Source organism: Gallinula chloropus (assembly GCF_964237585.1).
Source record: "Gallinula chloropus genome assembly, chromosome: 28".
Lineage (NCBI taxonomy): Eukaryota > Metazoa > Chordata > Aves > Gruiformes > Rallidae > Gallinula > Gallinula chloropus.
In genome coordinates this window covers 1,390,041-1,396,040 of record NC_140113.1, presented here as the reverse complement: position 1 = coordinate 1,396,040, position 6,000 = coordinate 1,390,041, and the positions used below count along the sequence as shown (strand labels likewise).

Genomic DNA, 6,000 nt, shown 5'->3' with positions numbered 1-6,000 from the left:
GTGACACCAGAGTCAGGTGATGAGAAGTGCAGCCAGGTCTTAAGGCACCTTCCCCCCACCCCTTCCTTCTCAGCAGACTGCACTTCAGTCAGGATTTTTCTCCCTTCTTCCCCCACATTGTGACAGGGCTCTGAGATTGCCAGCAGCTTTGGGGGGGCACAGGACACACACACACACAGAGCACAGGAGGTGGGGAGGTGGGAGGCAAGGTCCAGAGTGCAGGCGACGCGGGGCTCGGGCGCCCTGGTGAATAAGTGAACAGATCCTGAGCGCTGCTGAGCTCACGTCTTTCTGCCTCCTGTGCCCTCCTGTTCTTCCAGTTACTAAACCAGTTTGAAAACACCGGCCCACCACCAGCAGACAAAGAAAAGATCCAGGCCCTCCCCACCGTACAGATCGCGCAGGAACACGTAGGTACGTCTGCCTCCTCCAGGGATCCTTCACAGCTCTCCCAAAGCTCAGATTAACATTTCCTTGGGACTTAGTTTGGTCTGGTGGGACCTTCAAGCCCTAAAACGTTTCAGAGAGGGGGAGGAAGGGGAAATATCGCTCCGTTATACCCACACACACAGAACAGAGTGGTGCAGGCTGGGTGGATCGGCCCTGGGGAGGTGAATTGTTCCCATGAGTTCAGTGTGGCTGGAGGTGAGAAAGCAGAAGGGAAGGGAAGAGCCAAGCACATCCCAGGGGGTGACAGTGGTGGGAACTGCAGAGCAATGAGCTTTCCTCTCTGCAGGACAAAGCAGCAGTTGTGGGGAAGGGGAAAAGGCGATGGGATCCCTAGTCAGGCTCTTGGAGTGTCATTAACCTTTATTGCTTCCTCATCATGACACCAGATTCCAGGCTGGAGTGTCCTGTGTGCAAAGAAGACTATACAGTGGGTGAAAACGTCCGGCAGTTACCTTGCAATCACCTCTTCCACAACAACTGTATAGTCCCTTGGCTGGAGCAGGTTGGTGCTGGCTGGGGGGCGGTGGGTTTGCAGCGCTTGGGTGGTGCCGTCCCCTTCGTGCTGAGGGGCCTGAGCAGGAGCAGTGTTCCAGCAGAGGAAGGAGCATCACCTGGTCCTTCCCCTGGTGCTCCTCCTGTGTGGTGTTTCTAATGCTGTTCCTCTTGTTCCTTGTTTTGTTTCTCTCTGCTCTCCAAAGCACGACTCGTGTCCTGTGTGCCGGAAAAGCTTAAGTGGACAAAACACTGCCACAAACCCCCCAGGACTCACAGGGATGAACTTCTCGTCGTCATCCTCCTCCTCCTCTTCCTCCAGCTCCCCAAGTAGTGAAAATCTATCAAACAATTCCTGAGTCTTAATCCCTCTGTCCCTGGGGCCCTGTCCGCTGCCCTTCCTCCCTCCCCAGCCACCAGAAGCAACGCAAGGGGCATCCAGAGCGGAGCGAGGGGAGGGTAGCAAGGGGGAAGCAGCACCCCCAGGATTCCCTTTTGAGTCCTGAAGACACGGTGGCTCCGGGTGCTTCAGAGAGGAGAAGCCTCGAGTTCTGTGAGGGGGAAGGGGGGGAAGAGCTTCTGTCTGATCAATAAAATCATCCATTTGCCCTGTGGACTCTTCACCGTTTCAGTGAAAGGCAGCAGCGCCCCACAGACGGGGCACCCCCAGGTGCTGAGTTAGCGGTTGCCATTCTGAGTTGCAAAGGTTGGTTGTATGGCTTTTGAATTGGGAGATTCCCTCCTTTCTCCTCCTCCTCCTCCTCCCCTTGGATACTATCTCTTCTGCTTTGGAGACTGAAGTCTGTAAAACGGAAGCGTAAGGATACTGCCTCCCGCCCCCCACGCCTGCGGCTGGGGAGGGCCAAGAGCTGCCACTGCAAATGGACTCTGGCAACAGACCCCCCGTTCCCCTGCCCCAGCTCGAGCCCCCTTGGTATTTTTCTCTGTAACCTGCCCTTCTGATACTCCACACTGGGAGGGTTTTTATCATTTTAAATTATTACTGCTCTCGAAACGGCTCTTTCGGCTCCAGGAGACGTCTCTGCATGATTTGAGGCAAACTTCCAGGGCGAGCTGGCTGGAGGCTGCTGTGCTGAGCCATCCCGTGTCCCGGCGGGGCTTTGTCTGAGCTCTCCCTGCTGCCGAGCGAAGCCGCGAGCCCCAGGCACCAGGGGCCATCGTGACTGGCACCCGGAGGAGCGTGGCCAGCCTGTGGATCCTGGAGTGGTTGGCTGCAGGATTGCAACTGAAAGCATCCTCCCCTGGTCTCTGGTATTTTTTACACCTTCTCCCTGTTGCAGTCCTGCCCTCTGGCAGCCTGAGCAGACTTTTTTCCTCTGTGTCGACACCAGGACTGGGCGTGCATCAGAGCAAGGACCAGCCAAAAGTCATTGTGATCGAACAATACACAGGAAAACCCAACATTTTGGAGGGAAAAAAAATGTATTTCAGAGTTATTTCAAATACAACTGATTAAAAAAGGAGAGAGAGACAAATACCCAGGTGTGTTTGTGACTCAGTTTCTGTGACAGCGCTGGAGCATGAGAAGAATGTGGCTGGAGTGGGCAGTGACTTACCTGCTGCCTCTGTGCTCTCCTGGGACAGGAGAGGTGAGAGCCTGGGATGCCTGGGGTTGTTTGGTGCTCGGGCTGTGGTCTTCAGCTTCCAGGTCTCACCACTTGTCTCAGCACGGCTCCTTCCATGGGGTGCTGACCTTCAGGCCCAGCCTGCTGCACCCCCAGAGTCACAAGTCCCCCGGCAAACCGGCTATGGTGTGGATCAATCTCTTCACAGGCTGTAGATGGTCTCTACTCCCTGTCCTTATCCATGGGCTGTGTGGGGACACCTGCTCCACCATGGTCTTCTCCAGGGGCTGCAGGGGAATCTCTCTCACCTGGAGTGCCTCATTCTTTCCCCCCACCCTTATTCCCTGACCTTGGTGCCCGCACGGCGTGTTACACCCTCTCACCCCTTCCCTGGGGGTAAAACGCATCTGCCTGCGGGTTTTGTTTCTCCTAAATGTTAGGAGGACCCCCGGGCCCTCCTAAGGCGCCCCCGGGCCCCCCGCGGCCCTGCCCGCCCGGCCCTGCCTCAGGCCCCCCCGGCCCCCTCAGGCCTCACCCCCACGTGCCCGACCCGCCGGGGCTCCTCCCGGCTCCCCCCCCCGAACCCCCCGCTTCCCCCTTCCTGCCCCGACCCGCGCCCGGCCCCATCCCCTCCGCTCACGGGCAGGCGCGGGGCGATCTCGGCTGAGCAGCAGTGGCAGAAGAAGCGTCCCGGCTGCGGTGGAGCCTCCGCCATCTTCCCACCTCCCCCCCCGCCGCCGCCTCGCCCCGCCCCGCCCCGCGACGCGCGGCCAACGGCGGCCGAGCGAGGACAAGAGAGGCGCAGGGCAGAGGCGCGCGGCGGCGGGCTGGGCTGGGGGTGTCACCTGGATCCTTCCATACCCTCGGCACTCCCGCATCCCTCGGTACCCCGACATTCCCGAATCCCCCGTGTCCGAATCCCCCGGTACCCCCGGCACTCCAGGTACCCCCCGCACTCCCGCATCCCCCGGTATCCCAGCACTGCCGGTATCCAGTATCCCCCAGGCCCCCATCCCCCGGTACCCCCCGCACTCCCGCATCCCCTGTTATCCCAACACCCCCGGTACTCCAGTATCCCCCAGGCCCCCATCCCCCGGTACCCCCCGCACTCCCGCATCCCCCGGTATCCCAGCACCCCCGGTACTCCAGTATCCCCCAGGCCCCCATCCCCCGGTACCCCCCGCACTCCCGCATCCCCCGGTATCCCAGCATCCCCAGTACTCCAGTATCCCTCAGACCCCCGTCCCTCGGTACCCCCCGCACTCCCGCATCCCCCGGTATCCCAGCACTCCCGGTACTCCAGTATCCCCAGACCCCCATCCCTCGGTACCCCCCGCACTCCCGCATTCCCCGGTATCCCAGCACCCCCAGTGCTCCAGTATCCGATCCCAGACCCCCATCCCCCAGTACCCCCCGCACTCCCGCATCCCCTGTTATCCCAGCATCTCCGGTACTCCAGTATCCCCCAGACCCCCATCCCTCGGTACCCCCCGCACTCCCACATCCCCTGTTATCCCAGCACTCCTGGTACTCCAGTATCCCCCAGGCCCCCATCCCCCAGTACCCCCCTCACTCCCGCATCCCCTGTTATCCCAACACCCCGGTACTCCAGTATCCCCAGACCCCCATCCCCCGGTACCCCCCTCACTCCCGCATCCCCTGTTATCCCAACACCCCGGTACTCCAGTATCCCCAGACCCCCATCCCCCGGTACCCCCCTCACTCCCGGTACTCCGGCCCCCTTCACGTACCTCGGGGTGGTGGTTCAGACCGTAGCCCGGGCTGAGAAGCTCCAAGAGCTGCCGGAGCGTTACGGGAAGCTCCCGGCTTGGTCAGAGCAAGAGGGGTGGAGGAGGAGGAGGAGGAGGAAGAGTTGCTCCCGGTGAGGAAGAGTGGGAGAGCTCTTCAGCCGAGATCCACACGGTCGGTCAGTCTGTCTGTCTGTCCTCTGGGCTTGTTCCACATGGGAAAGGGCCCTTAAGGCTCCAGCTCGGAAGTTGAATGTGTTTATTTATTTATTAGGTGGCAGAAATGAGATGGGGGGGGGTGGGGGGGGAGTCCCCCCAAAAATGGAGACAAAGCGCTTTGTCCCATGAAAAGCCGGGGTTTGATTAAAGGGCAGTGATGGCCACAGTGGCACGTGGAGGCAAACCTCTCTGGTTGCCCCCCAGCCCGATCGCCCCGTGGGTGTTGGCAGGTGCTGAGGGAGGTTTGGGGGGGGTCCGTTTGTCAGGGCTGTTCCTGCCTGACCTGCGGGCCGGGGGTGCAGGTACCCGTGGGGGTACACACAGCCCTGCTGCCTGGGAGTGTGAGGGAGCCCACGGAGGGTGAGCTCAAGCCTGGCCCTTTCCTGAGGTAGCAGCTTTTGGGGGTGCACTGCCCTCACGTGGTCCCCACGGCCCTCACCGGGGTCTCTGGCACCAGGGACTGGGTCTTGGGGTGATAGTTTCTGCATGGTGGGGTTGTGGGGTTGCTGGGGGTTGGGGTGTCTACATGGTGTGGTAATGGGCTTCGGGGGTTTCTAAGTGGGGGTGATGGGGCTGCAGGTTTTGGGGTGACAGAGATGGGGGTGGATGGGGCTGCAGGGTTCTGGAGTTCAGGGACTGCGGGGTTTGGGGGTGGATGGGGCTGCAGGGTTTGGGGTGATGGGGCTGCAGGGTTTGGGGGTGATGGGGATGCAGGGTTTGGGGGTGGATGGGGCTGCAGGGTTTGGGGGTGGTGGGGATGCAGGGTTTAGGGGTGGATGGGGCTGCAGGGTTTGGGGGTGATAGGGATGCAGGGTTTGGGGGTGATAGGGATGCAGGGTTTGGGGGTGGATGGGGATGCAGGGTTTGGGGGTGATGGGGATGCAGGGTTTAGGGGTGGATGGGGCTGCAGGGTTTGGGGGTGGATGGGGATGCAGGGTTTGGGGTGACAGAGATGGGGGTGGATGGGGCTGCCGGGTTCAGGGCTTAAGCGGTTGTGGGTTTTGGGGGGTTCGGGGCAGAGGGAACTGAAGAGTTCAGAGGTGTCGGCGGTGGGGTTGGGGGTGCCGGGCTGCAGCCCCCCGCCGCTCTCCAGCAGGTGGCATCCCCCGCCCGGGTTTTGCCGCTCCGGCTTCCTGCGCCGGGAGCCGCCGGGGGAACGGGACGGGACGGGACGGGACGGGACGGGTCTCGGGGGGTGAGGGGCGGCACACAGCCGCCTGACATCTCGGTAACCGGTGGGCGAAGGGTTCGGACCGGACGTGGGGCGGTGCAGCCGCAGAGGGCTGATCCCAGCCGGCGATAAGGCGTGTGCGCCACCGCTTCCAACGGGGAGCAAACTGCTCCTAGTCCTGCTACGCCTTTACTCCTGCGGTGGGTCTAGACAACCCGGCGTGGGGCAGCCCCAGAGCCAGACGGAGCCCGCGGCCCTGCACCAGGCAGGGGATGCGTTTTTCCTCCCCCCCCCCCCCGTTTCACGGTGGAGGACAAGTTGCCGCTTGATCAGA

The 6,000-nt window shown here is 61.7% G+C and overlaps 1 long non-coding RNA gene across 1 annotated transcript; it reads left to right on the top strand.

The window, feature by feature from the left end:
* On the top strand, positions 1-2,929 carry LOC311201858. Its single transcript, XR_014617888.1, has 3 exons — positions 1-414; positions 837-952; positions 1,149-2,929. It is a non-coding gene; the product is annotated as an uncharacterized lncRNA (long non-coding RNA).
* The last annotated feature ends 3,071 nt before the right edge of the window (positions 2,930-6,000 follow it).